The sequence below is a fragment of the Dipodomys spectabilis genome, unplaced genomic scaffold (assembly GCF_019054845.1).
Source record: "Dipodomys spectabilis isolate Male_0828 unplaced genomic scaffold, ASM1905484v1 ptg000109l, whole genome shotgun sequence".
NCBI classification, from domain to species: Eukaryota; Metazoa; Chordata; class Mammalia; order Rodentia; family Heteromyidae; genus Dipodomys; species Dipodomys spectabilis.
This window is the reverse complement of record NW_024870786.1, coordinates 1,030,732-1,058,348: the sequence shown is the minus strand read 5'-3', so window position 1 is coordinate 1,058,348 and position 27,617 is coordinate 1,030,732. Positions and strand designations below refer to the sequence as shown.

Below are 27,617 nucleotides of genomic sequence, written 5' to 3'. Positions count from 1 at the left end.
GGGGAAAATGGTGTGTTAAAAGCCCCAACAATTAATGTCTTTGGATCTCTGTGGGATTTGAGGGAAAGTAGTGTTTCTTGGATTAATGTGGGTCCTCTGTTATTTGGCGAATAGATATTTAGATTTGTAATATCCTCCTGAAGGAGAGATCCCTTAATTAGTATGGAGCGACCTTCTTTACCTCTTCTCAAGAATTTTAATTTGAAGTCTATTTTATCTGATATTAGGATTGCAACTCCCGCCTGTTTACAGGGGCAGTTTGCCTGGTAGATTTTGTTCTAGCCTTTCACATTGAAAATGTTTGTTTTTATTGGCAAGATGTGACTCCTGAAGGCAACAGATAGAAGGATCTTGCTTTTTAATCCAACTAGATAGTCTATGTCGCTTCATTGGAGAGTTAAGTCCATTAATGTTGAGAGGTAGGACTGAGAGGTATTTGGGAGTTCCTGCCATGTTATCCACCTTCTTGGGGGCTGAGGCAATTGGGTTCTTCCTGAGGTTATTGGATTCTCAGTTTGAGTGCAATTTCTTGGCCTTTATTTTGGTCTTGTTGGTTTGCTATGTGTAGGACGCCTTTAAGAATGTTTTGTAGGTCTGGTTTGGTGGAGATATAGTGTTTCAAGTGTTCTTTCCTATGGAGGTTTCTATTTGACCTTCAGTTATGGAGAGTTTATCTGGGTACAGAATTCTTGGTTGATAGTTGTTTGTCTTTAAGGCATGGCAAACATCATTCTAGGCTCTTTTTGCTATGATTGTCTCCGCTGAGAAATCTGAGGTGATTCTAATTGGTTTCCCTTTATAGGTGATTGATCTTTTCTCCTTGACAGCTTTAAGGATCTTTTCCTTGGTCTGAATTGATCCTGTGTGGATTTTAATGTGACAGTGGGATGTCCTATTCTGGCCCACTCTATTTGGAGTTCAAATAGCTTCTTATATCCAAATAGGCCTATCTTTTTACATGTTTGGGAAGTTCTCTGCTATGATCCTGTTAAACAAATTTCATAGACCATTAACTTCTGTCTCTGGGTTCTCCTCTACAGCCATTATCCTCAGATTAGCCCTTCTGATGGTGTCTTCCAAGTGTTGAATATATCTATCATATTTCTTGGATTTGTCTTGGATGGTTGTATTTTCTTTCTCTATAATATCTAGGCTGTCTTCAATCCCTGAGATTCGATCTTCTGCATGGTGTAACCTACTATCAAGACTTTATACTTTGTTTTTTATTTCTTTTTCTTCTAGTTGGTCGGCTTTCATGGCTTCAAATTCTTTGTTGGAGCATTGTTTTATATCTTGTATGAACTTCTTTAATTCCTTAATTTGGTTTTCATTGTTTATTCTCAAATCACTTAGTTGATTGGTTATTCCAATTCCTCTGTTGGGTTCCATCCAGCATTCCCTTCGTGGTCTCCCTGACTTCTTTCAGTTCTCTGTTTATGGATTCCATGAATGCCTTTAGTGATCTTTCTGCATTCTAATCCAGCTCCCTCAATTCCTGTATTACCCTTTGCTTAGCTTCTTCACATTCATGCAGTTCCTGTAGATCTCATTGATTGATCTCAGTCTTCTCACGACATTCCTTTATTTCTCTTTGAGTGTTCTCAAGCTGCTCATGCAATTCCTGTATCAATCGTCAGTAGCTTCCTCACACTCATGATATTCTTGTATTAAACTTTGTTTTGCCTCCTCTCTCCCTATCACTCTCATTCAGAGTCCTTTGCAGGTTTTCAATATTTTCATTTACCATGTTTAGCAGTAGCAGGGACTCATCAAAGAAAGAGAACTATAGACCCATTTCTTTGATGAACATTAATGCAAAACTTCTCAACAAAATTTTGGCCAACCGACTTCAACAATTCATCCAAAAAATCATACACCACGATCAAACAGGATTCATTTCAGGGATGCAAAGCTGGTTCAATATACGCAAATCAATTAATATTATTCATCACATCAACAGGAGCAAGAATAAGAACCACATGGTTATCTCAATAGACGCAGAAAAAGCATTCGACAAGATCCAACACCCCTTTATGATGAAGGTTTTGGAAAAATTAGGAATCCATGGAACATTCCTCAATACAATAAAGGCTGTATATGACAAACCTACAGCCAGCATTATACTCAATGGTGAAAAACTAAAGCCATTTCTTCTTAACTCAGGGACAAGACAAGGATGCCCAATCTCTCCACTTCTCTTCAATCTAGTATTAGAATGCCTAGCTACAGCAATAAGACAAGATGCAGACATAAAGGGGATCCAAATAGGGAAAGAAGAAATAAAACTCTCCCTCTTTGCAGATGACATGATCTTGTATTTAAAGAATCCCATAGACTCCACTCCCAAATTACTCAAGCTGATTCAAAACTTTGGCAAAGTAGCAGGTTATAAAATTAACCCCCAAAAATCAATGGCTTTTCTGTATGCCAACAATGAGAAAAGTGTGGCTGAAATTAGGAAAGCAACTCCATTTGTAATAGCCCCACAAAAAATAAAATACCTAGGTGTTTGTAGAGCTTTTTGGGAACTCTCCTCTGGATTATTCATTATCTTTTCTGTCCCCTGATTATCATGAGTGGGATTTGAGATACCCGGAATTGCTGTTTTTCTTGTGTTTTTCCCAGTTGCTCTGCCCATTTGAGATGAAAGTAACACCAGTTTTGTGCTAGCACAGTATTTTAAGGCAAGCATCAACCAAAGTCCGTAGTTGCAAAGTCAAAAAACTGCAAAAATCTAGTTCAACAGATATACCTATTCAACATGAAACAACTATGTATTAATGGGCTACGAACCACAAAGAAGAATTTGGCAAACAGAAATTATTAAGTTAAGGAGAGATATGGGTAAAAATAAGCATATAGGGATGTGGAAAGGCTGTGGGAGAATTAACTTAACTCAATCCTAATCTCAAAGCGGTAAATAGGTTGGATACAATGATAGTAGAGAGACAGAAAATAAGTAGAAAGAGAAAGAAAAAAGACAAGAAAAAATAGAAAAACAAAAATGAAAAATTAAGAAAAGCAACACTTAAAAATTATGCAAATTTTAAAACGTAATATTCAGAAAAGAACTTGGATAGAATAAGAGAAGGGGATGGATAAAAAGGAGATGTGAAAAACTTAAAAGTAAAAATGCTTAAAATATTATATAGGTATAAGGAGGTAGTACTGCTCTTAAGGAATTTAAGTCTAATAGTTTTTAAATTAAGTAATAAATTTCTGGATTAAGCGTGTACACAATGGGGGGTAAGGTCTAATAATCAACTGTTGGCATATCTGAGGATGAGCAGAACAACAATTATGTCACGCAAAGAAGAATGAAAAAGAAGAAATATTAAAAAGAATGAGAAGGAAAGGAAAAAGCATCAAATGGTCAGTAGAGCTAAACAAAAATATTTTAAAAGAAAAAAAAGTACACACACATATACCCCTAAAATAAAAATTATAATAGGAAGAAAAAAGTTAATAGAAAACAAAAAAATTAAAAGTTAAAAATTAAAAATTAAAAAAAAACTTTTAGAAAAAAAAATTTTATAAAAGGTACAAAAAAAGAGTTCTTAGATTTTTTTTTTGGGGGGGGGATAGGAAGATCCTGTATCTCCCTGTGTCCTTAACCTGTCTCTTACTGGAGTCTCTGGTCTGCTTGTGGTTTTTGATTTTCCTGTGGCTTGAATGGTTTCTTAAGTCAGTTTGAGCAGGCAGAAAAATCACAGCAGATGATTCTTGACCACAGGGGAAGCTCTGGGTAGGGTCACAACCATCGAACCTCATTCTCCTCACAGGACAGTTGTGAGGAAAAGAGGGATCTCTGGAGCATGGCTAGGCACAGAGGGAGCAGCTTTCAGAGAAGGTTCTCGGCAATTCTGTGATCAAATGACAGGAAGATACCCGGAAATGGCTCAGGTTGGCCCTGTTATTAATCGTGCAACAGATGTGGGATTATCAAACAAAACATGGCTCTCTTTCATCATTACCCTATCCCCATGATGAAGAGGATCCTTCACTGTGTTGAGTTTTGCAGCTGGACAGAGAAGCCAGGTGACCTACTTATGACTTCAGCTTCACAGGAAGCTCTGCCTGACTTCGCTACCATGCTCCCTAGGACAATGGGTGCTATTCAGTCCACTTCTTGTGTTAGGAAGTTCACTTCTTGTCAGTCTTGGGGCTGAAACTCTAGGCCTGGGCTCTGTTCCCAAGAGCCTCAGCAAAAGGCTAGTGGTCTACCACTTGAGTCCACAGCACTACTTCTGATTTTCTAGTGGTTCTTTGGAGATAAGAGTCTCACAGACGTTCCTGCCTGGGCTGGTTATGAACCATGATACTCATATCTCAGCCTCCTGTGTAGTTAGGATTAGAATTCTGAGTTACCGGCACCCAACTTAATTGTAATTCTGACTTTTTTCTCTCTCTTTCCCAAGACCTGGTTGAATGGGTGCTAGAAGAGAGGGCCCAGCATCCCCATGTGGATGGAACTCAAGGTTGCCCTCTCAATCTGGAGGTGGGCTGTGGGTCAGTAGCTGTCTTGGTAGCTTGTTGAAACAGATTCATGAGATAAGTCCTTCTGTTCCCTGGCGAGACCGTGACAGTTATTCATTGTCCATCCAGCCTTACTAGACTTATTGTATTGTATTGCTTTCTACATCATTTTCTAGAACCTGGTCAAAATTATGATATATAGTTACGGAATGAAAATGTAATGCCATCTTAAGAAAGTTATTAAGGGCTCTGGGAATTTGGCTTCATGGTACGGTGATTGCCTAGCAGCCATGAAACCCTGGGTTCATTCCTTAGTAACACATTAAAAAAAATAACACTGGAAGTGGTGCTGTGCCTCAAGCTGTAGAGTGCTAGCCTTGAGCTAGAAATAAAAGCTCAGGAAAATTCCCTATCCCTGAGTTTAAGCCCTTCGACTGGCAAAAAGAACAAAAAACAAAACAAAACAAAAAACATTTAGTTAGTAAATGCAAAATAAAGACCCCATACTTGGAATATATAATTGCTTCTTCCATAATGACACCTGACAACAGTCCCTAATTTATGTACTTTACTTATGTTAGGATACAGTGTTAAAAAAGTTTTGTTCATTAAGTCACAGCAATTAATGCCAGGAATGTGCTTAGATGTCAGGTAAAGTTTAATTCTGGAAATTCAATGATTCCAGGATATATGTCGTCACTGCTAATCACAAAGAGAAGGGTAGGCTAAGTGTGATTTTGAAATCTTTTTGGTGAGTTATGGCACCAAAAAAGCAGAGGCTAATTAATAGTTGTGAAAGAAAATAAAGAATAAATCCAGATAGAAGGAATAAATGATAGTAATTAAGGTATACCAGAAACTGTTCTAGAGAACCATTTTTGGTTATTGTAGAACTTGTTGCCAACTAGGCTTTTCATCATTGCCTTTAGCATTCTAAATCTCTTAGGCTAGCTCTTACTCTCTGTGTGATAAATGTATCTCCTTCTATGCTATTCTTTCATACCTTATCTCTTTTGTTTTCTAAAAATCTCATTCTTTCTATATTTCTCTATGAAAATTTCCTGATACAAAATACATCTACACAGATGGCAGAGGATGCTAATGTAAGGGTCCCAAAGCTCATCAGTCATTAATGTAACAAAATGGAAAAGGAGGATATATTTCTTGCTTCTTCAATTTTTCTGAAATGCTGCAATATCATCATTTGGTTAAAATTTCCATTCTTTTTCTACACAGGGTCATTCAGTGCACATAAATGCAAATATGAGCCAGGTGCTGGTGGTCTACACCTGTAATCCTAGCTACTAAGGAGGTTGTGACCAGAAGATTGTGGTTCAAAGCCAGCCTTGTCAGGAAAGTACATGAGACCCTAACCTTCAATTAATCACCAGAAACCAGGATGTGGTGCTGTAGCTAATAACCCAAGATCAGAATTCAAACCCCACAAGAACAAATGTGGTGAAATATGACTTTAAGTTTTCCAAAAGGAACGGCAAGATCAATAATCTTCCCAACCCCCCAAAAAAATAATTCCAAAATGATTCAGTGCACCTACTTTTGCTGAGTTTTGTTATGGATTCTTTGCTGGATATATTCTTTAAAAACAAATCGTTTAACTAGGGATACAGGTGGACAGATTGTAACAAGTCGTTATGTCGAAAAACGAACTTTACAACTTTGGTCGGGGGGGAGGACCGGATGGGGGAGGGGGGTATATGTGAAGGGATGGGAAGGGGAAACAGAGGAGGCAACAATGATTGATAAGAAATGTACTCGTTATCTTGCCCAAGTAATTGTAACTCCTCTGTATGGTATGCTCACAAAAAAGAAAGAAAAAATGGTCAAATATTAGCTTCACAATAAACTTCATCTAATATTTCTCATTTGAAAAGAGAAGACTGTAGAGTTGATGACACTTGGCTTTCTTACTATCTTAGTTCAAAGCTAACCCAGGCAGGAGAGTCTGTCAAACTCCTATCTGTAATTACACAGCAAAAAATCGAGAAGTGGAGTTTTGGTTCAAGCAGTAGAGTACTAGATTTGGGGGCTGGTGGGCAGGAAGGAAAATTGTTCAGGGGCAGGGTCCAGCCTCAGGGTTCAAGCCCCAGAACCAACATAAACTAAACAAAAAAGCAAACAAAAAAAAAACAGATATTTTTGTGTGAGAAATGGCTCCTTTTGCTGATCATACGCACTGGATGCTCTTTTGGAATCCTTATCGCTCTGGAGAACTCAGGACCAAAATAAAGGAATTGATAACTGACTCCTACAATAACAGAATCATGTCAGGAGTGAAATATCCATCCATAAAACACTTTAAACCCTCCATGTCTTTGTTTCTTTGCAGTAGAATTTTTTTGGGGGGTCCAGTCGTGGGCCTGAACTGTGGGCCTCGGCGCTTTACCTCAGGTCTTCAACTCAAGGCTAGTGCTCTACCACTTGAGCCACAGCAGGATTTCTGGCTTATTTTTGCTTATGTGGTGCTGAGGAATCGAACCTAGGGCCTCAGGCATGCAAGGTAAATTCTCTACCACTGAGCCACCTTCTCAGCCCCTGCAGTAGAACATATTTAAAAAAACGTTATTTCCTTTTGTTCTATGCTGGCCATCAAATGGCACATTATTTCTTTTTGTAATTCTCTCAACTAGAAGTTTACAGGAAAATTATATATGAGTAAAAACACACTAGACAAAGTCAAGGACAGAGTTTTCTTCAAGACCTCGGATTCTCTTCTTTTACAGTAAAAAGAAAAGCACAAGTTAACTTGAACTTTGTAAATCCTCTGTGTTCAATTCCTCTCCTGGGATCAGTTTCCACATCCAGTAACAGTTACTTCCGGGAACAATCTATGGTGCTGCTTGAGGTATAGTGAATGATTTCTGGCTTCAACGAAATAACACAAGGACACTTTTGGACCTGAAGTAACACAAGTTTCAGAGACAACTTAGTAAAGGGAAAATATGAAATTTATATTGCTTATAAATTCATTATCCATGAGTATATTGAGTTCAAACTTTGTAAATTCTCTGTAAATTAAGGCGAATTTTAAAGGGGAAGAAGTTTCTCAGATCATTTTTTTTGTGAGTGTATGTGCTGTGCATTATTTCCCAAGTGTACATGAATTTGTTAACTCATGTAAACTATAGCAATAATAAGAGAAAGAGAAATTCTGTGTTTAAGTATAAGGGTTCGATACACTATAGAAGACTATGAATAAGACCACGTTGAAACAATAAAGCCAAGTCCAGTATGTAGATTTATGAGAGTGATATAGAGAAAGCATTACTCCTACATGGAACAGGAAGTATGAGGCCACTCCCTTTCTAAATCACGCTTGCTAATGACACAACTTTGTTGAAAGTAGAATGGAAGAATAATTCTGTTTTCAATGCAAGTCAGATATAAGAGCATGGACTTAATTGGAAAAAGTCCATCTTGTGAGAGCAGGGATTATACTAGCTATGAACTGGTGGATAAGATCACATTTTTTCTTTCCTTTACTTATATATTGTTTGTTGGTGGTGGTCTTGGAAATTAACTCGGGGCCTGGGCACTGTCTCTCTGCTATTCAGCTCAAGGCTAGCGCTCTACCACTTGAGTCTGATTGCCGCTTCCAGTTTTCTTGCAGTAAATTGGAGAAAAGAGTCTCCGGGACTTTCCTACCTGGGCTGGATTTGAACTCCAATCCTCAGATCTCACCACCACCCAGCCTAGGATCACATTTCTAACACTGTACACTCAGCATATGTAATGTGTATGTTCATTTATCTTTATATGAATTCTTGAGTTAAAAATCTGGGCTACAGCTTAGACTTTACATTCACAAAAATCTTTGTAGTTTAAAAGTTGATTCCACTGGATAAATAAAACCTAAGAATGTAAAGGAGTCTGGGAAGTTCAGGTTGCATCCAGCCTGGGCAGAACAGTCTTTGAGAAACTATAATTAACCAGCCAAAAGTTGCATTGGAAGCATGGCTCAAGTATTGGAATACCAGTCATGAGCAAGATTGCTGAATAAGATCTTGACGCTTTTGCATACATACATACAATCATACACATATATACAGAGACACTTATATGTGCACACACAAATACAAATATGAAGCAACTCTCAGAATATGTAAAAAAGTTAGAAAACAATAGAAAATATGTCCTGAGTAAGACTAGAATCAAGTGATAATTTGTAAAATTAAAAAATCATCAAGCGAACTTTCTTCAAAAAAGTGTGAGAAAATTACATATATAGGGATTAGGATAGTAAGAGATTCAAGTAATCTATATTAAAGGGATTAGATCCATGGAGGAATGAATCAGAGACCCCGCAGGTGCATTTGAAAATGTTCATATCCTGTGTCAAATGTTAGAACATCTTCGAAAATAGTACATGAACACTCTGAGAAGTTTAGTGGATAATATAACTGGAGAAGTTCAGCATTGCTATTCTGTATCTAGATTAAATAAACCAAGAAGAGCCTGGGAAGGTGACTCAGTGGTAGAGTGCTTGCGTTGTATACATGAAGCCCTGGGTTCCATTCCTCAACACTACATAAGCAAAAAGAAAAAAGCCAGAAGTGGCTCTGTGGTTGAAGTGGTAGAGACTTAGCCTTGAGCTGAAGAGCTGAGGGACAGCACCCAGTCCCAGAGTTCAGGCCCCATGACCGGACCCAAAAATAAATAGATAAATAAATAAACAAATATATATATATATACCAAGAAACTATGGTGGGGCAACGTGATACAAGCCTTCAATTCTAGCACTCAGACTGACAGGAGATTAGAGACTGGAATTACATAGTGATACCTTCCCTGGACCAGGTAGTATAATTTTGTCTTAATAAAAGATACCAAACAAGAAAGGAATAGGCAGTTGGAAGTTTGGGCTAATTTTGTCAATATGTTTTGAGAAGTCATTTCATATTGAAATGCAACTCATATATAATCCTCAGTTCTGCTTTTAAATGCTCTCTTCATTACAGAACATTCCTAGATGCAAAATGGCTCATGATTCCCATGCAAAATTAGAAAAAGTAAGTAATCATCATTCTTTTAGATTTCAAGGAAAGGATGAAGGATTACAAAAGCTTAAGCCTGGAGGAATAGCAAAGTTCATATAATGTAGGACTTGATAGATCTTGCTAAATTAGAGTTTAGACTTCAAATAAATATTTTGTTTTTGTTTGTAATTTCATATTCTATAAGATACTACAAAATTCTTTTTAAGTAGCGTGTTTAATTGACAAATTTACAAATGTTTCTTGCATTCAATTTGCCTAGCATATTGTTTCAAGAGAGTTATAATTAGAACTCAGTTAATAGATAATTCCAACAGTTCCTGTATAAAATGATAATGTGAATAATGTAGACCGAGTTGCCAAGAAATGGATATTAATTTATAAATTTAGAAAAAGGGCAATTTTTTGAGGCTTTGGTATAACATGTTATGAAGAGAATAATTGTGTGACTTCTTCTTTCTTCTACCTGTATGTAACACAGGAAGCAATTTCCTTAATTACATGCCTCTGTATACAATAAGAAAAATGCTGGGTTTGGAGTTTGTTTTTATTTTTGTTTTTGTTTTATTGGTTTGTCCTAGGGGTTGAACTCTGGGCCTGGACACTGTCTCTGAGCCTGTTAAGCTCAAGGCTTGTGCCTACCACTTCAAGCTCTGTACCACTTGTGTCTGGCTTTGCTGAGAAGTTTATTGGAAATAAGAATCCAGGGAACCTTCCTGCTGGGTGGGCTTTGAAGTGTAATCTTCCAATCTTAGCATCCTGAATATCTATGATACTTAAAAAGTATAAATATATATAATATTTTCAAGAATGCCAGTGGAGGAAAAATGATGCAACCCGGTTTATTGTGGTGTTCTTTCCAGAACACGGAGGGCATCACATTAGCATAGGTGTAGTATTTTTTCCAATAGAAATAATTATTTGTGATGTGAATTAAGGTAATTTTGAGGTGCACCCTACAAGTTGGAAACTGTTGGTCTAGGATGACTTTATGGCATAAATTTTGGGATTGATGGTCATAGAAATAATAGCTTAATCTCATAAACAATTGCTTACTCTTGAAGAATTAATTATAACATGCTTCATAGTTTTATCCTATACCAGATTGTTTCAATAGCCACTGTTCACTTCTCAATGTGTAACACCCCATTGGAAAATGCAACTATTGCAGAATTACGTAACATGCAAATAGGTACTATTTTGAATCTCTCAGGTATGGAATGTTCAGAATTTGAAAGTGAGTAGTTATTAGTAGTTCTTATTTTGAGGAACACACATATTCTGTCCTCTTAACAACTTATTTACTTTTAAAAGTTATGGGTTTCTATAGAATTAAACGGTTTTCAGTTTTAGTATGAAAAAGTACTAATTTATTCTTTTATGAAAATATTGGCAATTATATTGTGAAAAAATTGTCAAGTTATATAACATTCAAGGTGATGGCCCGCTGATAAAGAAGGGGTAATTAATTCAAATTAGATGCCAAATATTACGGATTTTTTTAAAAGTTACTACATGAAGAATAATATTTACTATACCAATACAGTGAAATTTTATTCCATGCAGCATATTTTTTAAATTTAATTTTAATGTGAAAGTGATGTGCAGTGGGTTAGCAATTGTAAGGCAGTGAATACATAACTGTTCAAACTTGTTATCCCCTCTCTCATTTTTCTCACTGTTTTCCTTCAGCCCCAAACCCCTCACAAGTTGTAATGTACATTTCCAACATAATTTCTTATGAGTATTGCTATTGCATTGGTTTGACTTTGTCCTTTGTCTCGCCAATTTGTTGTTCCTCTTCCCTTCCCTAATTAAGGTAAATGTATAAACAATACACAGGGTACCAAAATCAAACACAATAGGAGATAACCCATAGGGGAAAAACCCCAGGAAAATAGAAATCACATAGTACATTAAAAACAACAACTGCAAATAAATATCTCTCTCCATATCTTGGAGTTCATTTTGCTCAGCATCAGTTTATATGTTCATATATATGCATAACAAAGAAACTGGAAAAATAATAGTTTCATGGATAATATATCATGAAAACAACATGTTAACTCTTTCTGATGGTAAAGGTGGAATTAGGATTGGTAAATACACAATTCTAATAAAGGAATTTCAAAAGAGTTTTAAAATTATGACAGGTAAATTTTAATTGATCAAACTTTTTAATTTAGCCTATCAAAATTTAAAATTGCCTGGGAAAATAGGCTTTCATGCAAAGAAATCCAAGGAGACTTAGCTGAGAGGGAGCAATGTGGGTAAGATGGCTCATTTTTACAATAAACAAACAAGCCTCACAAACCGTGCTGTAAATCCTGTAGGTTAAAATGATAATTGTCTTTACCCAGGAAATATAGTCTTACTGTGAGAAACAAGGTTGTAGTGGAATTTAAACTAAATAGTAATTTTCTTAAAAAGATAATTTTGGTCAAAATATTTAGGGAGAAAGGGCCCTTCAAAATGAAAGAACATATTGAGTTTATACTTTTCTGTTTGTAATACATTCCACAATGTCTTTGCACTTGAAGCACTGAAACACAGAAAAAATCTGATTGGATACTTCACATTTCTAAGTAGCTCAAAAATATAATATCCTCATTAACATGAGATAGTGAAGACTTCTCTTATTACATAAGCCAAAATGTTTGGGGATCAGAAAAGAATTGAGCAAATTGCAAAGGTAAGAAAACGCGTTCTTAGGAGCCCTAGCTAAGGGTACTGGCTTCAGCCGTGGAGGGGCCCAAAACTTTTTGATATAGATTGTCTTAATGTTTTTGCTACCTAAAGTGATTTTACAGAGCCTATTTGGCTCAGTATAATGCAGAACAAATTGAATGAAGACATGAAAATAAATTCCACCTCCAAATAAAAGAGTTTTAAAAGAGAAACCTGAAGATGTAGCAGTGGCGGATGCAGTATAGTCCTTCACCTTCACTAGACTTGAAGCCAAGAAGCTGTGATTAATTGGAAATCAGGCAAGAGCTAAGAAGGGAAATAGAAGTCGGACATAGAAGTATTGTCCTTTGTAACAGACAATGTAATCCAAGGAATGGGTGATTTAACTCTCTTCTTCTCCATACATCTTGTTGAGCAAAAGCAAGACCAAGAGAAAAATAATCTATTGAAATAATTTTGCAAAGAATAATTTCACTGTTCATAATATGGTATCTAAGGAAAGTCTTAAGAGAGAAGATAAAAGTTGTAAGACAGAAGATAAAAATGGATTATTCTTCAGTTTCCTCTAAGCATTTTGTTAGCAAAATATATCTTTGAGGTTAGAAGTGACTGAACCAAAAAGGGGTGGATTACTTATTTTTGTGGGCACATTAGACACAAGAAGATTTCAAGGTAAAAGAAAAAAGAAAAAAAATTATAGCTAAATATTTGTGATTACAGGTTCTTGGACTGGTTTTTTGGAGACAAAGATTTACATTAGTGTTGGTCTTCGTTAACGTAGTTGTTGGGTTTTCGTGGCAACCAAATGAAAAGGGCAAGTTTAATGGACTCGTTTGGACAAGTAAACAGCATGATAGAAAATAATGGCAAATAATATTTAATGAATTATTTTGAAAAATTACTTTGTGACAACAAAGAAGGAAAGATAAAATTCCAAATCTCTTGACTTTATTAAAAGTATGAAAATAGAGTAGTGAAGAGGTTGAGAGAAAACAAAGAGAACTGCTTTCTCTCCAGTGGAGTAATAGGTTCTTGTTTTTGTTTCTTCCATTCTGTCTTCACAAGCTATCAAGTGTGCCTCAGGACAAGAGTATCCAGTTCAGACAAAGAACATTCGCAGAAGAAAATATTTGCAGTAGATATAAGTGATTTATAACCTTAGACTATCTATTTAAATCTGTTTAAAATTCTCCCCACACTCCAAACTGCCCTCTTTGCACAGCTTTGTTTGCTTTTCCAAGACTGACCTTCATTAACTATTTAAAATGTTGAGAGGTCATATTCATACTCTCTAGAGATTGCTGTTTGGTTGTAATTTTTGTATGTTTTTGTTTGTTGTTGTGATTTTTAACTGAATATCAAAAGGTTGTTCAAGTGTGTTACAATTAAATATGTCCATCTAATTGTCTATCAGAGTCACTCCTTCTATCAATCTGAACCAACCCTTTCTCCAAGATTTATTTCAGATTTACCACTTCCTTTATTACATGTGTACATTGAGTATTCTAGCTGTACTTGCCCCTTGTTCTATTTTTCATTCATTCTATTTCTTTACTATTGCTCCTCTCTGTTTGCAATTTCCTGATAATCATTCTGTTAAACTGCCTATTAATACTTTGAAAGGTTTATATACATTCCATGGAGTTTCAATCCCACATATACTTGAACTGATGTCAGCTTATATTTCCATAATTCATTCATCTGCAATAACAATTCGCAAGACTGAAGATGTGAATCATTTAGACATGATTTTATTCTCATTCATTTGGAAGATTAATCTTTAGTCAGGAAGAAAGTTCAAAAATGACTTAGAATGTATTCCGAACTACCAGTTTTTATAAATGGCTTTGTACAATGGTGTGTGATTATTTTATTTTACATAGGATAATATTTTCTACTACCTATAAGTTTTGGAAAAAGAAGAAAACTAAAATTTACTAGTGTAGAGGAATATGATAGAAATAGAAGACAGATTTTATGTTTGTCACATCTCTGATCAGTACCCAAATGCAAGACTTAAAGTCATATTTCTTACTATGTTAGACAGATAGGGAAAACATAAAACAACACTTGATAAGGGCACTATTAGTGACTTTTTAAAATGTACATTCTTATGTGATGAAATTTACTTTATTAGCTAATACTTGGGTTTGGAATATGGGAGGCTGATCTATTTAACACATTTCTGGAAGGCACCTACTGAACAACAAAAATGGTGGGGGTACTATTTCTACATTTTAATGAATGAATTTGGTTGGTATTAGTGTTGGGTAAGTAAATCAACTCTATTGTAACTTGCTCTCTACACTTGAAAGCCTTCTAATGTCACTATCATCTACTTGTCAAGTGTTATTTTGGCAAATGTGATTTTAAATAGTTTATTTGAAAATGAATATACTTTCAGGAGATTAAATGTAGGTTATCATTGGTTTGAGAATGACAACATTTTTATAGTATAGAACCTAGTTTTCTGAAGTGCCGGTGTTTTGAAGCACTAAGGATCTTCTTAGTTAATGTTTTTCTAAATTATATTTGACCTCTAAATCAAGTTTTCCTAGCCTTGGTAGACCAATTATGGATCTATCATTCCAGGAACTATTTTTGGCCAACTTATGCTGCACTGAAATCTTTCATTAATCATTAGGAGAGGGGTATTAAAAATAATCTTGTTCATTTGTGATTTTATTCACTCATATGGGCTGGTCATTTGTAAATTGAAAGTTTGAACTACAGTACTTTCTCTCATATTTTGTGATCTCATCTTTCATTTCAAATTTCCTTGCATTTCACAGTTGATTACTGCTAATTCCTGTAAGGAATTGGGGACCTGAAATATTATAGGACATGAGAAATTGAGATTAGTCTTCAATTACTTTCTGTTGACATGTTGCATGAGCCGAAGTGAGAAGTCTTGCCCTTGTTATCTGATGATGCAGATAACTTGAACCTGGTATCCTAGGACCCGTGGGTCCTGCAGAAGAATAATAGCTTTTAGACATCATCTCAGCAAAATTTGGGTATAATCTGTAAGAATGCTTCAGAAATATGGAGAAAAACACTTTGGGACCAGCAAGTTAAAACAATAAACAGAGCATCAGAGTAAAATCCCTTATACATTAATGGAAAACAATACTGTTATTTTACCATGTGAATTCAGAAGACCACGAACATAAAGAAGGTATCACAAGTTTATACCGAAGACATTGCATTGATACTTTTTATATTCTAATATATATTCTAAACCTAATTATTTATATTCCAATCTATTTATGAGAATAAATGTCAATATATTTGTCAAACTATCAATTCTAGTAAGATTCACTGTGTGAAATTTAAAATCAGCACATATAAATATAAAATATATAAGTATATATAATATAAAAAGGCAACTCTGTTTTAAACTCTGTTTCCATTATCTCTACCTCAGTTTTTGGTAGAGTTAGACTTAAAGCTTTACCATTTGTTGATTTAGAGCCTAGAGGCAAGAGGAAACACTGTGATTAAAACATTACCAATTTAAGGCCTAATATCGAGGAGAAACTTATGGACTTCTCCAGGAGCTATGGAAATATTTGGTGATAGAAAGTCAGTAGTGTAAGTTCCTGCCTGGTTGGATGATAGACAGGCAAGGACAATAGGTAATCATGCATATGAACAAGTTTTTCACCTTCTTGGCTTTAGCTACTTTTGAAATGATAAGTATAATAAACAATTATATTTTGATAAAATGCCTTCCATTCTAAACAATTCTGTCTGAACTGTTCATCTCTCTATGATCTCTTGTAACTAAGGTTAGTTTTGTTCCAGTGGACAATCTTTGCTGTCAGAGTAAGATATTCTGATTGGTCTGTTCCTACATGGAAGAAGGGTAAAGGGTCAGCTAGACATTTGTCCCAGCAAGACCTCATTTGGGAAATTTTAAGTTGCACAAGTTAAGAAGTAGCTCTTAAGCAAGGCTTTCTTTGAATCCATTAGCTCTACAAAGCTAACTCAGTTGATAAATAAATACTTGAAAAGCAATCACCTTTGGACTTAGCTGTAAAGGCTTCAAAGTATGATAAAATTTAAAATGAAAAAGACAAAATAGTCATTGACAAAAAATTTCAAATGTGAGCAATCGACCAAACAATATGTTTTTTCCCATTATACACAGAATTTTAGAGAAATAAGATCAATAGCATTTTTAGGAACAATAAGTGTTCCTTGTTATAAATAGTCAACCATGGATATATGCCTGTATAAAGATAGCATCATTAAGTACTTAAATTTAGATGATACTACATGTTTCAGCAGCAGGCCTACCCAAATTACAACAATACAGAGATTAACATGGCACTTGCCCAAGGATGATATGAAAATTTGTGAAGTATTCCATATTTTTCATTCTTCTGATGCAAGAAATGAAAAACAGTTAAAAACAGTTATTAAAAAGTTCATTACAAAAATACAAGTGTAACAATACTTTTAATTCATAGAATTAAAGGTTAGTTTGACATCAGTATATTAAATCTTCACCTGAGAAAGGCCTTTACATAGCATAACCTTTACAAAACTTGAAATTAGTTAATTAACATTGTCATTTTATTCCAAAGAAATAAAATAATACAAGTACCTAGGAAAAAAAGAATCTTAAACTTTTTCTATATGGAATGCAATCTGAAAGGACACATTTATTAATGAACATATACATTATATAACAATGTAGAATTCAAAGTATTATATCTAGGAGTGAATTAAATAGATTATGGACATTATACAAACAGATATATTTTTTCAGAAAAGCTTCATGAACATCTTTAGTTTCTATACTATTTATTTCAAAAGATAAGTTAAAATTATTTCTGATTTAAAAAAATCACAAGCTCTGCAGAAATCATTATAGATGTATACAAAGAACTCTTGAATACATTTTGACATCAAAGGATGGACTGGCATTTTTGAAATTTAAGAAACTCAACCAAACCATTACAACTTAGGAGAAAAATTTGTACAGTCTTCCACAACTTCAAAGAGGTACTAATACTTACTTATCCTTTTGGAAATATCAAATGCAGTTTTCGGGATCCAAAAGAAGAAATTTGCTTGGATCTTCCTCAATTTTTTTCTTGCAAATGATACCATTCCTCACTTTTTCATCTTACTTCCTGTCTTCGTCAGAATTGCCTAACCAGAGACTTTGAGTGCCAGTGAGAATGAGATGTCCATGTTTTTCTCCAATATTTCACTTTGGTTGAACTGGTCAGAAAAATCTGGTGAATTTTCTGCATATATTTATTCACCATGATTTATTTTATCTTTTTTCCATTTTTACTACTCTAAATTATTCTAACTGGAGAGTAGGGAATTTATAGAGAGCAGAGTAAAGATTTTCCTCAATATTCAAAGGTACAGACTGAAAATGAGGACCAGTGGTGTCTTCATGTGCAGCTTATTCTAGGAATGAGAAAATAGGAAACAATGCCTTCTATGTACATGATTTGGGAAATACCATGTTATAGTGTAAGAGAACTCACTATTCAACTTATGGGCTTAAAGAGCTCTCTAATAGCTTTCTAATATTGGTATTCAACATTAGAAAAAATGTATAATGCAGTAGTAAAATTGAAGTCCTTTGCATGACTACCTAAATTCTTGTTTTTTTAAAGACATTTGTTTTCATCTAAAAAATAGGCCTGTCTATTGTCTTCAGGTGATTTTGATGATTGAAGATGCTTAATGAGAAGTCAAAATGTATTAGTAGTCCTTTTTTATCAATGAAATTTCACTTTTTCTTCTTGGAGGATATAATGATCAAAGCAATAATTCAGAATCAGCAAGCAACCGTTCTGAATCATGCTTGCAGTGCAAGTGAATCACCAGTAAGTAATCCTCGATACCATTATCCACAAAAATTTGTCATAGATACAGTCAGCCTGCCTTCTCTAGCTTCTTTCCTAGCCTGGACCTATTCCTTCATTGTTCAGGAAAAGTGTGATTCAACTGATTTTAGTCAGATCTGTTAGTAGAATTATCAAGTATTTAGATTCTTCTTTTTTAATTAGTTGTGGGGCCTGAACTCTGGGCCAGGGCACTGTCCTTGAGCTCTTCAAATCAAGGCAAGTGCTCTACCACTTCAGGCACAGCACCACTTCTGGATGGTTCTGTTTATGTGGTGCTGATTTGGGAAATGGCAGAGCAGAAAGTGAATTGATGCAACCAAAATTATAAAAACAAAATAAATTAGGATAATTATGGAGCAATCATATTGTCTATGAGAACCATGAAAGAGAGAGAGGAAAATAGATACAGATGTGCAATGACCTAGCTAGCCACAAAATCCATGCTTCTAATCAATTTACAGAGCAAACAATTTTTTTATTTTTTAAAAGAGATGGAAATAGAATATATGTGTTTACTTGAAATTAGTAAATACATTTTTAGTAGCCTACATAAAGAGTCAGAACTTTGACCAAATTACAAACAAGAATCTTAAAACTTGGGCTGGGATGGTGGATCAATGGTAGAGTGCTTGCCTTGCAGCTTACTACAGCGGAGACTATTTCCAAAAAGGCCACACATATGAATAATAGGGATGAGGGTGAGTAAACCCCTCTTCATTGGGAAGCCTAGAGTGGACAACTAGACATTGTCCATGAGTTGGTAGCTCAAGGCAGATATTCATGCAATAACTGTGAATGGCTGGACACCCCTGTACAGTGCTTATATGTGGAACATATTGCAACAGCCCACACACACACACACACACACACACACACACACACACATACACATACACATCATCAGATTTCTTCTTAAGTATTTTTTGCGTATGCTCTTAAGAATAAATTTACATTACTAAATTGAATTTCTGACAGAAAAATATCATCACTGTACATCTTGGTTGTATGCTTTCAGGTTTAAATTTATATCTAAGTATGTGCATTACATAAGTATAGGAAAAAGTAGGAGCCACACCGGTGGCTCAGGTCTTTAATCCTAGCTAATCAGAAAGATGAAATCTGATGATTGTACTTTGAAACCAGACCAAGAAAAAAAAGTCCATTAGATTCTGATTTGAAAGTAACCACCAAAGCTTGAAATGGAGCTGTAGTATAAGCATTAAAATGCTAGCCTTGAGAAAACTAAAACAAAAAAATAACAAATTCTGGAACAGAGTCAGGCCCTGAGTTCAAGCTCTAGTATTAGCACCAAACGAATGAACGAATGAATGAATTAACTAAAAATAAATTAAGTGGTCACATGTGGAGAGGCAGGTAAAATATAACAATCGTGGAGACTGGATTATGTATTATTTTGTAATAAGGCAAATTATCATTTTCCCTAATCATTAATATTTTATTTGAACTTTTTTATACAATAAACCCTGGGTTTGGCATGCATGTATATGTGTGTGTACATGTGCGCACATGTCTGTGTATGTGTGTGTGTGTGCGGTTGCAATGTTGCTTGCCAATGTGGACAGAGTGAGGCTGAAAAGAGCTGTGTTGAAATGTTATTTATCAGTGTTCCATCCTGTCATTTGAGTGGAACCACCCTTCTGTACATTTTATTTGTCAAATAATAACATCCTCATAATCAAAGCATTTACACCATTAAGTTAGATAAAAGAGATCACTTTCAGTTCTTAGTGTATGTTAGGCAAGAAGATACACATATAATTACATAGTGAGTTATTGCTGTAAGATGACTGTCAGTACAAAATATGTATTTGACCTCTTAAATTGGATATACTTTTAAGATATACTCATAGAGTGATTTTGACCAACTCGACCAAACAGGTATTACTCTGGTTATTCCTGTGAAACTCAAGGTGGATAAACACTTTCCAGATTTCTGTTGAAAATAACTTTCTTTGTAAGATCATATCTATTCACACTAAGATAATAAACCCCGTATTTTTAGGTTTGAATATCCCATCATATTGACTGAAAATCAATATTGTGGATATGTTTGTTAGATATACATTGCAAAAACAAACAAAAAGCATGTGTCACCTCCAGATTGTGGATGTATTTGAAGTTGTTTTGTACATACAAATGTTTCTTCATTAATTGTTCTTTTGTGGGAGTAACTATCACAACTTTAACAAATAAGGATTTTTTAATATCTTTTCCAATATAAATAAAATCCCAGAGCAAGTCTTGCAATTTCTGAAAACCCTTTGAATATTTTATGATACTAACTACTCAGGAGACTGAGATCGGAGTATCACAGTTCAAAGCCAGGCCGTGAGACTCTTATCTCCAATTAACCACCAGAAACCAGAAAGGGCACTGTGGCGCAAAGTTAACAGCAGACTAGCCTTGAGCTAAAGAGCTTGGGTACAAAGCTAAGGCCCAGAGTTCAAGCCCCACAACCGAAAACAAATAAATAAATAAATAAAGCAGCCATGTGCTGGTGGCTCACACCTGTAATCCTAGCTATTGAGGCTGAGATCTGAGGATCGTGGTTTTCAGTTCATTGACTATACAGCTAAAAACATTTCTGAAATAAACATTGTTAAAATCTGAAAATGTAAATGGGTATATAGCCTTTTTATGCATCATTTTATCAAAAGCCAGTTTTTATGAAACTAAAAGATATAGAATAAAAGAATGGAAGTGAATTGGGTGAGCTAATTATTAGTATAACTTTGTTTTCTATTAGCACAGTCTTTTGAATGTACATGATGAAGTTAAATTATGTCCTTTGTGACACTATGCTTGTTATTTTTAGAATCTTTGTAGTTATAAGAGTGAATTTGTAGTATAAATAAATGTCTTTGAAAATGATTAGGATTAATCTTGTGTTTTGTGTCCTACTCCCCCAAAAATGAGTTCTTTTCAAGTGTTAATATTTTATCATTGAATCTTCAGTATCATAAGAAATTTTGAAAAAATGAATTGTGTGGGGTAAGATGTAGCCGCCTCTAAAAGCTTCTTGTATCTGAATAGGCCTATCTTTTTGCATGTTTGGGAAGTTCTCTGCTAGGATCCTGTTAAACAAATTTCCTAGGCCATTAACTTCTGTTTCTAGGTGCTCCTCTACACCCATTATCCTTAGATTAGGCCTTCTGATGGTGCCTTCCAAGTGTTGGATAGATCTATCATATTTCTTGGACTTGTCTTGGATGGTTGTATGTTCTTTCTCTATAATATCTAGGCTGTCTTCAATCCCTGAGATTCGATCTTCTGCATGGTCTAACCTGCTGTCAAGACTTTCTACATTGTTTTTTAACTCTTTTCCTTCTAATTGGTCAGCTTTGATGGCTTCAAGTTCTTTGTTGAAGCTTTGTTTTAGATCTTGTATGAACTTCTTTACTTCCTTAATTTGATGTTCAGTGTTTATTCTCAGATCACTTAGTTGATTGGTTATGGTTTCCTTGGACTCCCATTCCTTCTGTTGGGTTCCATTCAGCATTCCCTTTGTGATCTCCCTGACTTCCTTCAGCTCTTTGTTAATGGATTCCATGAATGCCTTTAGTGATCTTTGTGTATTCTCTTCCTGCTCTCTCAATTCCTGTATTACTCTTTGATTAGCTTCCTCCCATTCGTGGGATTCCTGTAGTTCTCTTTCAGTGTTCTCAGTGTTCCTGCCTTTCTCTTTGAGTATTCTCAAGCTGCTCATGCAAATCCTGTATCAGCTTTTGAGTAGCTTCCTCACGCTTATGATATTTCTATAAACATTTGGAATGCCTCCTCTCTCTCCCTATCACGCTCATACAGAGACCTTTGTATGCTTTCAGTCTTTTGATTTATCATCTTTGCCAGCATCGTTTGTAGAGCTATTTGGGAATTCTCCTCTGGATTATTCATTGTCTGTTCTGTCCCCTGATTCTCGGGATTGGGAATTGAGAAACCCAGATTTGCCATTTTTCTTGTGTTTTTCCGGCTTACTCTGCCCATTTGAGATGAAAATAGCACAAGTTTTGTGCTAGAACACTATCTTAAGGCAAGCTTCAACCCAAGTCTGAATTTGCACAGTCAATAATCTACAGATACAATCTAGTTCAACAGATACATCTATTCAACATCAAACAACTATACGTTAATGGGCTAGGAACCGCAAAGAAGAATTTGGAATACCAGAAATTATTAAGGTTAGGGAGAGATGTGGGTAAAAAAACAGGAATAGATTTATGTAGGGAGGCTCAAGGAGAGTTAACTAAGTCTTAATCTCAAATCAGGAAATAGGTTGGGTAGGATGAAAGTAGAGAGAGAGAGAAAAATAAGAAAGGGAACGGGAAAAGAAAAGAGACCAGAAAAAATAGAAAGGAAGAAATTAATAAAATTATGTAGAGGGATAACAATCTATTTAGATAAGAACGTGAATTTATTGTGAGAAGGGGAGGGATATAAAGGAGATGTGAAAAACTTAAAAATAAAAATGCTTAAAATATTATATAGGTATAAAGAGGTAGTACTGCTATTAAGGAATTTAAGTCTTAGAGGTTTTGATTTGAGTAATAAATTTGTGGATTAAGTGTGTACACAATGGGGGATAGGGTCTCATAGTCAACTACGGGTTTATTTGAGGATGTGCAGGACAAGAATTAAGTCACATAAAGAAGAACGAAAGAGAGGAGAAGATGAAAAGGATAAGAAAGGAAGAAGAAAAAGATGAGAAGTTCAGTAGAGCTAAACAAAAAACAAAAAGATAATTTAAAAAGAAAAAAAAAAGAGAAAGAAGACAGAAAAAGAAAGCAAAAACGCACACTCCCGTATCCCCAAAACAAAAATTATAAGAGGAAAAGAAAGTTTCTGGAAAACAGTTTTTTTTATCAAAAAAGGCAAAGATTAAAGATTGAAAAAAGATTTAGAAAAGAAAAAAATTTTTTTATATAAGGTACCAAAAATAAAAATTAAAAAAAAAGAAGAAGACGAAGAAGAAGAGAAAAAAGAAAAAAAAAAAACACAAAAAAAAACCACAAAAAACTTCTTTGATTTTTTTTGGGAGGAGTAGGAAAAATCTTGTATCTCCCTTGTGTCCGTAACCAGCCTCTTGTTGGAGTCTCTGGTCTGCTTGTGTTCCTGGGGCTTGGTTGGTTTCTTAAGTCAGTTTGTTCAAACAGGCAGTAAAATGCTCTGCTTTACCCAGGATTTGGCGATCCTCCTCCCTCCTCCCAGGCTAGTTCATTGGGAGACAGATCTGCTTTGAGTATTACAAAAGACGGGGATGCAGTGATGAGGCTAGGTTCTGGTAGCTTTTCCGGGGCTGGTTTGTGAAAACCTCACAGAGCCCAGCCTGGAGCCATTCTCAGGGTTTCTGTTTACTGATTTTTCAATTGCTTGTCCAGGCTGCTAGAGGGAGGGGCAGCCTCTGGCTCTGATTACCCAGTGAAGAAACCCACTCCTCGGGCTGGCACCCGAGCTGGGTGACTTTTCCCTGGGTGTAGCTGAGTCTGGCAAGTCACACCGCCATTAAGTTCTTGTGACCTGCTAAATGACTCGTTTTATTCCAAGGCCTGAGTTGGAGCTAGCAGCTCCGCCGAGCTTTGTCGGTATCCAAGATGGAGATCACCGGTGCTGGGGGGGAGGGGTGGCCTTCCTTCCTCTGCTCCCTGAGAAGGAGTGAGGAGGTCAGGCTTCTACTCACGCCGAGTCTTAGTTCCTGGGTCGTCTCTGGTCTGGGAACTGCAGGATGAAGATGTCTGCTCCTTGTCGGTTCTTGCTGGTGTTGAGTAGAATCCGCTCGCCTGCTGCGTCTGGCTCCTTTGTCCCGGACTCTCTGTTGCTCAGGTGTGGCGCCTGTGCTTGCCCGCCACCGCCACAGCTGGCGCCACCACAGCAGCTGCTGGCAAGTGCTCAGAAGTGTCTCCTTGCCTGGGTTTCCTTCTCTGGCCTAACTCTCTGTCCTGTCATCGCACACGTGGTGTAATTCTCTGACTTAGGACTGTTCATTGGAACTCTAAAACTGCTTTCTATGCGAGAGCTTACTTAGAATCCAGCTAAACTCTCCTTCATAACTGAAGGCCAAATAAAAACCTTCCATAGCAAAGAAAAATTGAAACAATTCATCTCCACCAAACCAGCCCTACAAAAGATTCTTAAAATGTCCTACACATAGAAAACCAATAAGACCACAATAAAGGTCAAGAAACTGCACCCAAATGCAAATCAAAACAACATTGAGATACCACCTCACTCCAGTTAGAATGGCAAAAATCACGAACTCTAACAACAACAGATGCTGGAGGGGATGTGGACAGAAGGGAACCTTACTTCATTGTTGGTGGGAATGTAAACTTGTTCAACCACTTTGGAAAGCAGTATGGAGGTTCCTCAAAAGACTCCACATAGAACTCCCCTATGACCCAGCAATCCCACTTTTGGGCGTTTACCCAAATGTTTACAAACAAGACCACACTAAAGCTACCAGCACAAGTATGTTTATTGCAGCATTATTTACCATAGCTAAGATCTGGAACCAACCCAGAAGCCCCTCAGTAGATGAATGGATCAAGAAAATGTGGTATATATACACAATGGAATTCTATGCCTCCATCAGAAAGAATGACATTGCCCCATTTGTTAGGAAATGGAAAGACTTGGAAAAAATTATATTAAGTGAAGTAAGCCAGGCCCAAAGAAACATAGGTCCCATGGTTTCCCTTATTTGTAATATCTAGTACATGTATGAGTCAAGCGGAAAAGGTCAGATAATGTGATATTAGGAAAATGAACCCTTAGATATGTGTTTTAATGTTTTTTTTTCTTTCATGCATGTGTTTCTAACGCATTTATGATTATTTCTTTGTTGCTTTGTATGTCCCTCCCCTAAAGTATAACCCCTGCTTTCACTATATTTGATGTCAGTATAATTTGTGGAGGAGATGGGGAAAAACAAGTCGTTTAACGATACAGGTGGACCTGTTGCAACAATGAGAAGTACAGTTGTTATGTCCAAAACGAGCTTTACAACTTCGGTGGGGGGGGGGGCAGGGCGGCGGGAGAAGGATTGGGACTGGGGGGGAGGGGGGAGGCTGGGAAGGGATGTGAAGGGTAAACAAAGGAGGAGGCTGCAATGCTTGGTAAGAAATGTACGCATTATCCTGCCCATGTAATTGTAACCCCTCTGTACAGTATTTTCACAAATAAAGTAAAATAAATTAAAAAAAAAAAAAAGATGTAGCCGCCTCTTCTCCGAACCTCCCCTTTGCCTCCGGACTTCTCAGGGGCCAGCAGCAGCCCGACCAGGGGCCTGGGACCAAGGGCTCAGCCAATGACCGTGGGCTTGGTGTCCAACTAGCAGTTTGCAGGTGGCTGTGCCAAGGCGGTGGAGAAGGCGCCGGAGTAAGCGCCGGAGGATGCGGCTCAGGTGGCCGAGGAGCCGCAGCTGCTGCACAGCACCCCCATCTTTAAGTGGTTCAACATGATCATGGGGTTCAGCTTCCTATCCATGACCACCTGCACCATGGTCACGCTGGACCCCCTGGTGGACGTCTTTGTGCACCAGTGTAAGCTGCACATGGAGCGCTTCTGGAGCCTGAGGGTGGGAGAGGCTGTGGAGTTTACCTTTAAGAAGTCTGCCAAAGGCATAGAATCCATTGGATTCACTGGGCCCAGTGTGGTGTTCTCTTTGGGAGTGAGAGGAGGCCAAAGTTGAAGAACATGCAGAAGCGCAGATCCAAAGGAGTCAGGTGCTACAACTGTGGTGGTCTAGACCATCATGCCAAGGAATGCAAGCTGCCACCACAGCCCAAGAAGTGCCACTTCTGCCAAAGCATCAACCACATGGTGGCCTCCTGTCCACTGAAGGCTCAGCAGGTCCCCAGTTCCCAGTGAAAGCCTGCCTACTTTAGGGAAACATAAGAAGAAGAGATCACAGACCTGCCCTGCTCCCCGAGGCCCAAAATTGAGCCACCAGAGTCAGGGGGGCTACTCTTGCCAGCAGGAAGTTTCAAGGAGCAGGCATCAATCGGCAAAGTGGAGAAAGTGGGGATAGGGGATGGGTTGGAGAGTAGCTGGCACTGCCATTTGTCTCAGCCTGGGATGTCCCAGCATCACCCCATCTTCTCTTTTGATGAGGGGAAGGGGTGATGCATAGGAATCCCATCATGATCTATCCCAATTCAAGTGAGGGGCTTTGGGGGAACCATTTTGAAACCTGCATACTTTTTATGATAAGCTTCACCTGCCCTACATGCTTCCCCTCCCTCCCCCCCCCCCCCCAGCCTCCAGCTTCTAAAAATGACCCAGATTGGCAAGTTGTTCCTTTAAAGAAGGATGTGTCCTATTTCTCTTGCCAGGGTGTGAAACAAATAAGCATCAGACCAGCAGATCCATGGGCCCAAATCCCCAAGGTGTAGTTCCTCGGGTAGGAGGGCCTGTCAGGAGCAAGGCAGGGTTGTTTTGTTTTGTTTTGTTTTTTTGTCTCTCCACCACCTCCTCTCCTCCACATCTTGTTTCCTCATCACCCTATCTTTAGCGGTAGTGCTGGGAGAGCTGGTTCAGGCATTAGGTTGTGATGACAGGCAACATGGGTTACTAGGGAATGCCTGCAAACCTGCTGCTCTGTGCTTCTCCCCACCCCTGCCCCCGCCCCCATTCTGGGCCAATGTGATTGTAATTTATTTGTTCCCTTGGATAACTGCACCTTGGGTCCCCGCTTTCTCCAGGATGCCAAACTGCACTATCTGTGCGAATGACGTATCTTGTGCATTTAAAATTTTTTTCTTATTATAAATATTCTGGTTTTGTATTTTTATATATTTTAATCTTAAGGCCCTTGTTCCTGCAATGTGTTCTCAGGTACATGAGCAATCTCAGGGATAAGTGGGCAACAGCTCCAGGTCGGCCCAGCAGGAAGAGTTTGTTGTTTTTATCACCATGGAGAGCAACCATTTGGAGTGCATAGCCTATTGAACTACTTCATTTTTGCCAATTAGAGCTGGCTTTTCTGCCATAGGGTCCTCTTGAAACCCCCTCAACCCTTGGAAAAGTTTCATGGGAGACTAGGTTTTTAATTGGGTAGCCCCATGACTTGTTCTCCTTCCGCTGGAAGAATGGAAATTAGTCTAAACAGGAAATGGTGGTGCAGACAAGGTAGAAGAGGCCCAAAGAGGAAGCCAAGGTTAGTAATGATTGTCTAATCCTGTGGCTCTGGAACTTGTTTTCTTTCCATATACCACATCTATCCTTTGCTAGGTTAGCCTGGGATAACTGTGCAAGTAACTGTATGTGTATTTTTTTTCCTCTAAGGAATGGGAATTGATATGTTTGGATTTTAAGACCACAGATTTGTGTCCACCTTGTACTAGCCATGCAGGGATGGCTCTGTAAAAAGCAAGGACCAAAATCCTCAGTCTCAGCTTCCAGGGAAATCCATAAGTGAAGGCCTCTCTCTGGAGCCCGTGTCCTGCCCTGCTGCATAATTGTTCATAGTGTTGTGTTAGCTAAAGGAGAAAAAGGGAGTTTCGTTTACATGCTGTGAGATCACCACAAACCTACCTCACTGTGTTGA

The 27,617-nt window shown here is 37.1% G+C and overlaps 2 pseudogenes; both read left to right on the top strand.

Annotated features, from left to right (window-relative positions):
• The window catches only part of LOC122114757, a 45,926-nt pseudogene extending 19,987 nt beyond the window's left edge, over positions 1-25,939 (top strand).
• LOC122114764 lies at positions 16,458-16,557 on the top strand (annotated as a pseudogene).
• Positions 25,940-27,617: the final 1,678 nt, after the last annotated feature.